The 9,614-nt window shown below is 46.5% G+C and overlaps 1 long non-coding RNA gene across 5 annotated transcripts; it reads left to right on the top strand.

Annotated features, from left to right (window-relative positions):
* The first annotated feature begins 700 nt into the window (after window positions 1-700).
* Window positions 701-6,000, top strand: LOC125545971. 5 transcript variants are annotated; one of them, XR_007300382.1, is made up of 9 exons: window positions 701-910; window positions 982-1,264; window positions 4,310-4,345; window positions 4,467-4,747; window positions 4,882-5,004; window positions 5,110-5,142; window positions 5,230-5,364; window positions 5,476-5,552; window positions 5,642-6,000. It is a non-coding gene; the product is annotated as an uncharacterized LOC125545971 (long non-coding RNA). The 5 variants fall into 5 exon arrangements; XR_007300381.1 differs by having other exon boundaries at window positions 4,171-4,345; XR_007300383.1 differs by lacking the exon at window positions 4,310-4,345.
* The last annotated feature ends 3,614 nt before the right edge of the window (window positions 6,001-9,614 follow it).

Raw genomic sequence — 9,614 nt, 5'->3', positions numbered from 1 at the left:
GTGGTACCATCTGCAGATTCTAGTGGTCGCTACAATCTGCAGCGAAGCCACGTCCACACGCCGTCGTGGTCGGCACACGATCCATACACACCAATGGTCGTACCATGCTGGAAAGAGCCCTTTCCAATCCCGTCGACCCAGGGAACCATCTTATGATACAACGGACTGTCGGATCCACACCAGGGCGCACCGGATCCTGGTAGACACACCTGGAGGCCCCACCAGGAAGGACACCATCGTCTGGGCGGACATCGCAGCCTCGCAGGCAACATCACCGGATCGAGGGCCCAAGCCGAGGTGCCCAATGATCCTGGGTGAGGAGCTCCACATCTGGGAAGGAGGGCAGGATGAGCGGCGGCAGTGGGCGTCCGACGCAACAAGGCGAGTTCCGCCTTCCATGATGGGGGCAGGTCTGAGTGGGAAGATCGAGGGTGCGCAGAAGGTCCCGCCGCCACCAACCAAGGTTTTGCCCGGGCCATGTCGGCCGGTAGCGGCGAGGGGACAGGAGGCAGCGGCGAGAGAACAATTTTAAATCGGAATCAATAAGTGCCAAACGTGCCGTTTTTTAGATTCTCAGCCCGAACGCCTCGTTTACCGTTGGATTTTTGGCACACGAATCCTGGAACACAGAAAATCTCCACGTCAGCGAAGAAGCTCGTTCGGGATGAAAGACAGCCGTCGCGAACGCCGCCCACTCCTCTGTCTCTATCCTTTTCTCCTCCCACACTCCTTTCTTCTCCCCGATGCCTGCAATGGCGAGCTGCTCGTCGTGCACAGCCGCCGCACCACGCCCGAGCTCCCGTCGATTCGCCTCCAAGCCATGCAGCAGCGGAGCAGCCGACGCCTTCCTCTCGCCAAGATCTGGTCGTCCCCGCACCACCGTACGCCAAAGCACTGCTGCCGCTCGCGGGTGAATCCCGTTGCGCCCTTCTCCTTCCTCCTCCTCCTCCTCTTTTCCTCATGTACATGCCCTGCGGCCAGGGATGGCTCACACGGGTGCTCGGCGCCGTACTCTGCACTTCCGGCGGCCAGGACGGCTCTGCTCCGCGCGCGGCAGGCAGCATCCGCTCTAGGGCGCGTTGACCGTCGGCGTTGTGGTGCCAGCCCCCGCCGCATACCATGCCCTCGGTCATGTTCCTACTCTATAGCAGTACCAGCAAGACGAGCAAGCCGGATGCATCGCCGCCGCGCCCATAGCTTGTTCCTCGTCGCGTCCGCCGTGACCCGTGAGTTCTGCCAGATCGATTAGGAAAGCGTTTTCAAGGTGAGCCATGCTTCAATCCTTATGTCATTCTCTGTCAATGCTCCACAATTCATCCCGTGCCTGAATGCCTGAATTTACCAACAACCGAAGCATGAATGCCTGAAATTACCAACGTACTATTTGTTGTCTCTAAAAATCATGTCAATAATGATTCACAACACTTATAGTTTCTGTATTTTACAGATTTAATGCAAGCGTTGGCATTGATTATAGATTCCCTTTTTTCTGAATATTAAGAACATTCACAACTTGTGACATGCCCTTTTGTTTGGTTTTTGCAATATTGTTAACACTGTGCGATCCCTTTTTCAAAATTACTGCAATTTTTGCCATGATGTTTATATATACTTGCCATGGCAGAAAATTCAGTTAGCATGCATTTTCTGGGAGAAGTTGTACCTTCAATCTATGTACTGTCCAATTTAGATGTGGGCAGTAGGCCAGTTTTCTTTCTTTTTGCTGAAGATGATATGTGATAGTAAATGGGGGCAATGGCAAATTTTAGTAAAGTTTTGTTCAAGTCCATGGCAATTTTCTCAACAAATGTGTTCTTTCATCATGGCAATTTTGCAGACTCTTGTTTCTTTTTGTAGTTGTGACATGGCAAGTGCTTGTAGTTCCCCCTATGTCTCATGGCAAAGTATTACCATGCTTTTACCCAACACAATGGCAAACTTTAATTTGCCATGATCACAAGACAATTAAAGAAACTGGCATGTCTCCACTTTTTGCCATGGCAAATGTAGTTTTCTATTAAGCATGGCAATTTAAGTTCATGGCTGAAAAGTGAGGCAGAGATGAGATGGATTTTTTAGTTTGGTCACAATTTGTTGGTGGAGTAGATGCATCACAGATTCACAGTGTAGTTTTCTTCATGGTGTTTTTGATGGGTTTTTTCCTCTGATCTAAACATGTATATGGGAAGTAGTTGTGTTGTTCCCTGGATGGTTGTCCATTGCTTTTAATTTGTCTATAATGTGATATTGCCATGGCAACTCTTTAATATGTCTTGCTATGGGGTAGCTCAAGATCGAGTTTTTCCATGCAAAACTTTAAGATGTGTTTTTTTTTCTGCCATTATTTGCAAACTTAAGATGTATTGACATGGAAAACTTAATCTGAGTCTTTTTTCCATGGCCACTGTACAGGCATATTTACAAGCATTCTTTGAGGGAAATCACATTTTTTTTTCTAGATGGCATGGCAAGTTTTTTAGGACACGATAAATCATTTTGTGCCATAAATTAGCCATGGTAAATTTAGTTTCTGGATCACGGTAAATTTTATAATTAGCCATGGCAAATTTAGTTTGTAGATCATGGCAAGTTTTACCATGGCAATTTTTTAACTGATTTTGCCATGGCAAATTCACTAGATGTCCCACCGCAAATTCAGTTTAATTCAATTTAATGCCCATGGCAAGTTTCTTTTTTCAAGACGATGTCAACTTTATTTTTACCATGGCCATTTTAAAAGTGATTTTTGGCATGGCAATTTCACTAGATGCCCCACGGCTAATTTAGTTCAATGCCCACGGCAAGTTTCTTTCTCAAGACAATGTCAATTTTGCCATGGCAAATTCACTAGATGTCCCACAACAAATTTAGTTTAATGCCCATGACAAGATTCTTTTTTCAAGACGATGTCAACTTTTTTTACCCTGGCAAATTCATTAGATGTCCTATGGAAAATTCAATTTAATACCTATGTCAAGTTTCTTTTTTCAAGACGATGTCTACTTTTTTTCGACGGCAATTTTTAAAGTAATTTGTCATGGCAAATTCACAAGATGTCCCACAACAAATTTAGTTTAATGCCCATGGCAAGTTTCTTTTTTCAAGACGATGCCAACTTTTTTACCATGGCAATTGTTAAACTGATTTTGCCACGGCAAATTCAGTTTAATGCCCATGGCAAGTTTCTTTTTTCAAGACGATGTCAACTTTGCCATGGAAAATTCACTAGATGTCCCATGGCAAATTCAGTTTAATGCCCATGGCAAGTTTCTTTTTCAAGACGATGTCAACTTTTTTTACCATGCCAAATTCACTAGATGTCCCACCGCAAATTCAGTTTAATGCCCATGGCAAGATACTTTTTTTCAAGACGATGTGAGAAAGAATACAATTTTAACTAAGGAATCTCATTGTTGCATTCTTATTCATCCATAATTTCTTGGTGTTATATTATATGGGCAATTATTTCTGCACACTACATGGAAAAATACTTAGTGCATATGGTCTTTTTCTTAATTTTCGTTTTTTGTAAACATAGTAGGTTTTAGGCATTTTCGTGTTTGTTTTATTTTTCTGTAAACAAATATCCTTTTTGGCCATGGCAAATTTTGCTTTGTTAAAGACGGATGGCAATTTCTAGTTTGCATCACTGGGATTTTTTAGTTCTTAATTTTCTTCTTTTAATGGCAATTTTTTCATAACATGGCAAAATCTGGGCTTTATTTTTCACAGATCAAAAAATGTTTTTTATTCACAGTACCAACTGGGCCATACTGGACATTTTTTTTGTCTTTTCAGTCACCAGGCCGGCTTGTACAGATATTCTAGATTGTTCACGCTGGGTGGGGAGCGCGTTCGGGCTGAGGTTCCTCTCATCTGGAACGAACTTGTTAGGTCGATGCCCACCCGGCACCGAACGAATCGTTCGATCTGGGGAGCCACCAGGCTGAACGTCCGGCCGTTATCGACGTCCTTTTAAATAGTGCAACCAAAATTTGCCGCTGTTCATCACATTATTCTGCCGGGGAGTATGCTCGTTTTCCAAAAAAAAAGTGTCTGTAATTTTGCATGTGTGAATACTAGCGACCGACATCCTGTTGGTGACAGTTTAGTTTCATTGTGACAGTGTAGCTATGAAGATTGGGATTCTTACTGCCTCACATATCATAGGTACCAGGGGATCTAGATTACGTCCGGTACTATGACGAGATGTCAAAGGAAATAAAGATAGGCATGATGTGATCAATATTGAACCAAAACTGCTAATTATGTAGCATATTGGTGTAATGATTTTCTTACCATGTGACAGTGGAATTGCGATAAACTGGGACTTGATAAGAAGAATGTAAGTATCCCCTAAAAAGCCCCTTACTGTTGGTTAACTATCAAAGAATGTCTACTTGTTCTTCCGTCGTGCTATATCAGGTGTCATACATGAAAATTAACCAAGTATTTTCATCATATAGTGGTGGAGATACGAGAGTACGGCTTTTCTGGAAGCAATGAAGATTGGATCAGGGTTCAGTAATCATCTATTCAGACATTCAGTTATGGGCACCAACTTAATGGGCTATGCCCCTCCCTAACCTATAAAGTTACTTGTTCAGCGTATGTGGTGATGGTGTTTGATGACTATTTTATTACTTCCATTTAGGATTATATATATGGCCTTAACTACGATTCTATTACCCGTAAGGACCTCGACCATCTCTATCTCGAGATTTGGAAGAGGGTTGCTAAGCAAAAGGTTAGATTTACCTCTGCCTGCACAAGCGATAGAGCAACTCGTGTGCTCTTTTTCCCCTTTCTATTTGTGCTAGCTTTATACTATTAATTATAGGCTTAGTCACAGCAATATTTCGTTGCTTCAATGTTGGTCAGATGGATTTCAATGATGCTTTGGGGGAGATTTATCAACAAGACATGTTCCCCTTGCTCATGGGTCAGATTAAATTGGAACTTGTAAAACATCCACCTTCTTCCCTTGGGTGGATGAAAAATAAAGTAAGCTCCTCCACCTCACAGAGAAATAAATATGTCACTTCAGCTTGTTCAACAGATGTTTCCATTTTTTTTCTCACCAATTCTTCCGTATGTCTCTGTTTCCAGTATGACACCTATATGGCTTGCATTGACGAACAGGTAAGCTTGCTTTGTATGAGATTTTCTACAGGCTCCGAAGTCAACCGGAGTCCTTACTGATGCAACATGTTCTGACTATAATAATAGATTTACCGATAAAGGTTTTCGCCCCGCTTTATAGATAAAGCAAAGCGCCACGAGCAATACAAAGTTCACAATGCTTATAAATAGATTTCAGAAGAGGAGTGTGATCCCTTGATCAATGGGGAAATGGAAAGAATGGTTTGTCCACCTTGTTCCATTTCCTAGTGAGGAAACGTGTCTTTATTTCAGAATTCGGGATCTCCGAGCTGGATTTTATGCTGCTAAAGTAGAACTTAACTTTGTTTTCAGTTTCCAGAACAAAAGTCATATTTCGATTACACCAAAAAAAAAAGGAAGTTGCGGAACGCATTGGTTTGATCCCCAAGGTAGGCACACACCTGACAATATGTACGCATCTCTTCAGTACAGCCATTAAAGAATGTTTCTGTAATCTATTTATGTGTTCTACTTGCAGGATGCCCAAGGCAAAGTCTGCAGTATAGCAAACTAAAGGAAAGCAATGATGCAGTTTGAAGAAATTTGCTCTTGGTGCACGCAGTCACACATACATACACTTATGCATATCGCAATGACCTGAATAACAAGCAGGACACCGGTGATTTTCCCAAGGCAGAAGAGCAACTTTTCGTGTCTTGATTGATGTTCTCCAGATCAGTGAACCTCAGTTTCAAAATCACGCATACCAGTAAATAGAGATGAAACACTGATTAGACCGTGGTGAACCAAATGGTAATTGTAACTTGAGCGGAGCACATTGTATTTAAGAGACATGGGAGCGCTTCTCAGGTGAAGAACTACGGGTCCTGGTTCTAAGGGCATCTCCAGCCGTTGGTCTCCTAGGAGGGGCAAAAAATCGCCCCCTGGGGGCGCACCGGCGCTAAACCGCGTACTGGGGGCGTGATGCCCCCCAGTCGCGGCCTCCCACGGATTTTTAAAATGTTCAAATTCGACGCAAACACAACGCAAACACGGGCGAGTTCGTTTAAATTTAAACATATTTTATAAAAAAAAAACTACCGTGGGCTACCTCCGCCGTCTCCCTCGCCGCCTGCCCACGCGGTTCTACATGCCGAGGAGGCTGTAGAACCGCGTGTAGTCACCGTCGTCGTCGTCGTCGCCCCCGCCTACGCCTCCGCCGTCCCTGCTGCATCCCTCCCCCGGTTGGCACGGCGGGTTGGACGGTCCGGGGGCGTCGTCATCGTCGCTATCGAGGACGACGACACCGTCCTCGTCCTCACGCCCACGTTTGCGGGCGGCGATCTCCTCCAGGGCCTGGCGCTGCCGGATCATCTCCTCGCGCAGGTAGTCGTCGCGCGACCACCGCATGGCGTCCTCGTCGGAGAAGCCGCGTCGGGTTATCTCCTCGTACTCCGGGGGGAGGCTGGGCTCCACCTTGGGCTCGACGAGGGCGCCGGAGCTGCGGGTACGCGCGCTGACAGGCGTGTCCTGGGGCTCCGGCTTGACGGGGCGGAGGTGGAGGCAGGGAGAGCCGCCGGACTAGAGGAGGACACCCCGGTCTCCATGCGCCTCGGCGTCCAGGAGCTTCCCCGGTGGCCCCGGCGGCGTGAGAAGGACGGGGGAGCGGGGTACTCGAGGTGCGGCGTGTTGCCGCCCTCGATGTACTTGAGGACGGACTCCAACGTGCGCCCAGGCACGCCCCACCACCGATGCCGGCCGGCGACGTTGAACCTGCCGGAGGGCACGACGCCGTTGGTGGCCTCGAGCTGCTCGTCGTGCCGGCGGCGGAAGTACGGCTCCCAGATTGGGCTATCGGGGACGTACCGGGGCCCCTCCCTCGCCGCACGTGGCAGGGACGAGCGGATGCGTGCGATCTCCGCACGCCGCGCCGATGGGTACCGGGGGCACCGGCACGCCGCCGGCGCTGATCCTCCACGACCCGGGCACCCGCATGTCCGGTGGGACCAGGTACTCGGCCTCGAAAAAGAGGCGAGCCTCGTCCTCGTGCAGATGACGGCGCCCGAATCCGTTCGCCGCCACGCCGTCGCCTGGGAAACGCTCGGCCATGCTTTCTCAACTAGTGACGGCGAGAGGAGGAAAGGGGGAGAAATGAGCGCGTCGTCGGTGGATGATCGGGGTGAGTCTCTCCGGCGCGCTTGCAGTCGGCTTTTGAATTTTTTTGCCTCTCCAGATCTTAAAAGCCCCGTATCTTTTTTTTCTGTTAGGTTTTTGAGGATTTTGATGTAACTTTTCGAGTAGATGATTTTTCATATAAAAAACTTTTTCATCCAAGTTCGTACGCAAAAGTTATGCCCATTTTTACAAATTCTCGAGAGATTTTGCAAAAAAGTCGAAAATTCATGTTTGTAAATTTTGCTAACAACTAGACCACATATCACATGGGAATCTTATTTTCTTTTATTTTTTTGACATTTATATTATTTTCTTTTATTTTTTTTGAAACTGAAAAGGCGGTCCACAGGAGGGGAGGCGGGGTGCATTCGGGCGAATGTTTGGGCCAAGTTACTAATGGTGCACCGTGGCATGGTGCGCCATTACTAATTCAACTAGTAATGGCGCACCACTTCCACGGTGCGCCATTAGTAGTTTTGAAAAAATTAAAAAAAATTACTAATGGCGCAGCGTGGATGTGGTGCGCCACGCACCACTCCCACGATGCGCCATTAGTAGTTTTGAAAAAATTAAATTTTTTTTTACTAATGGCGCACCGTGGACGTGGTGCACCATTAGTATTTGCACACTAATGGTGCACCAACACATGGTGCGCCATTAGTATATATAGTAATGGCGCACCACATGTCTGGTGCGCCATTAGTGTCAATTCCATCTATAGCCCTTTTCCTAATAGTGAGAAGAGGAGAAGAAGAAAGGAATAGTGGAGAGGATATTCTATTTTCTCTTCCTCTCCACTATTCCTTTCTTCTTCTCCTCTTCTTTTCCTTTTTTTTCTTCTACTTATTTATTTCTCCTCTTCTTTTCCTCTCCTCTTCTTCTTTCTTTCCTCTTCTTATTTTCTTCTTTCCTATCCTTCTTTTTCTAAAATTGTAACTTTTCATATATAAAACTTTTCTAAAATTGTAACTTTCTATATATGAACAAAAACTTTCTATGAACAAAAAAACATTTTTAACATATATATTTAGCAAATTCTAGCCACATACATCACATACACATATACATTATAGCCACATACACATATACATCACATATGAACAAAAAAATAAACTAATAAAAATAAAAAAACATATTGCAACATATGAACAAAAACATATAGCCACATACATACACATACATTATATATATATATATGAAAAAAAATTAAACTAATAAAAAAAGTGGTGGCGCCGGCGGGGCAGAGGGGCATGGCGGCAGCGGTGGCGCCGGCGGGGCAGGGCAGGGACGCGGGAGCGAGGCAAGGCAGGGGCGCGAGGCAGGTGCTCACAGAGGGGTGGCGGAGCACGGCGGGCGGCGTCGGGGCGCGGGGACGACGGTGAAGTGGCGTTCGAGGGCGGCGGCGACGGCAAAGTTGAGCAGCCTGACGGCGTCGGAGGCGGCGACAACGGTGAGGTGGACCAGCCTGACGGCGTCGGAGGCGGCGGCGACGACGAGGTGGAGTAGCCTGACGACTCGGCGGCGACGGCGACGAGGCAGAGCAGCGGGCGTCAGGCGGAGAAGAAAGGGATGGATTTTGGAGAAACTGCTAATTGTTGCTTATATAGCAAAGCCTTTAGTCCCGGTTCGTGGCACAAACCGGGACTAATGCCCCCCTTTAGTCCCGGTTGGTGCCACCAACCGGGACCAAAGGCCAATTTTCAGCAGCCCAAAGGGCGGGAAGCGGCGGCCTTTGGTCCCGGTTGGTGGCACCAACCGGGGCCTTTGGTCCCGGTTGGTGGCACCAACCGGGACTAAAGAGGGGCATTGGTCACGGTTCGTGACACCAACCGTGACCAATGCCCCCTTTAGTCCCGGTTGGTGCCACCAACTGGGACCAAAGGCCTTGTGCTGCCCCGCGCCCAAATGTTTAGTCCCATCTCGCTAGTTGAGAGGGAGCCGCACCTGTTTATAAGGTGCGGTGCGCCTTCCCTCTCGAGCTCCTCTCTAAAGCAGGCTTTCGGGCCTAACCGTGCAATGTGTGCCTGTGGGCCTACTGGGCCTCCCGCGGGCCTGAATCCTGGCCCATGGTAGGGTTTCTAGTCGTATTCAGGCCGTGGGTGCCCAGTAGGTGGCACTTTTTTTGTTTTTTTGTTTTTTTGTTTCTACTTACAACAAAATACTTATTGTTGCTATATTTAATTTGTTTTCCAGTTTTTTTGTTTTGTTTTCTGCATTATTTATTTTCTTTTGTTTTTTGCTTTATTTTTTAATTCTTTTTTATTTTATTTTAGAAAAATTATAAACTTTCTGTTAGTGCCATTAGTTTTCAAATTTGAAAACACTTTTTTTATTTT

This window comes from Triticum urartu, chromosome 3 (genome assembly GCF_003073215.2).
Source record: "Triticum urartu cultivar G1812 chromosome 3, Tu2.1, whole genome shotgun sequence".
In the NCBI taxonomy this organism is placed as follows: domain Eukaryota; kingdom Viridiplantae; phylum Streptophyta; class Magnoliopsida; order Poales; family Poaceae; genus Triticum; species Triticum urartu.
This window is presented reverse-complemented; position numbering and strand designations above follow the sequence as displayed.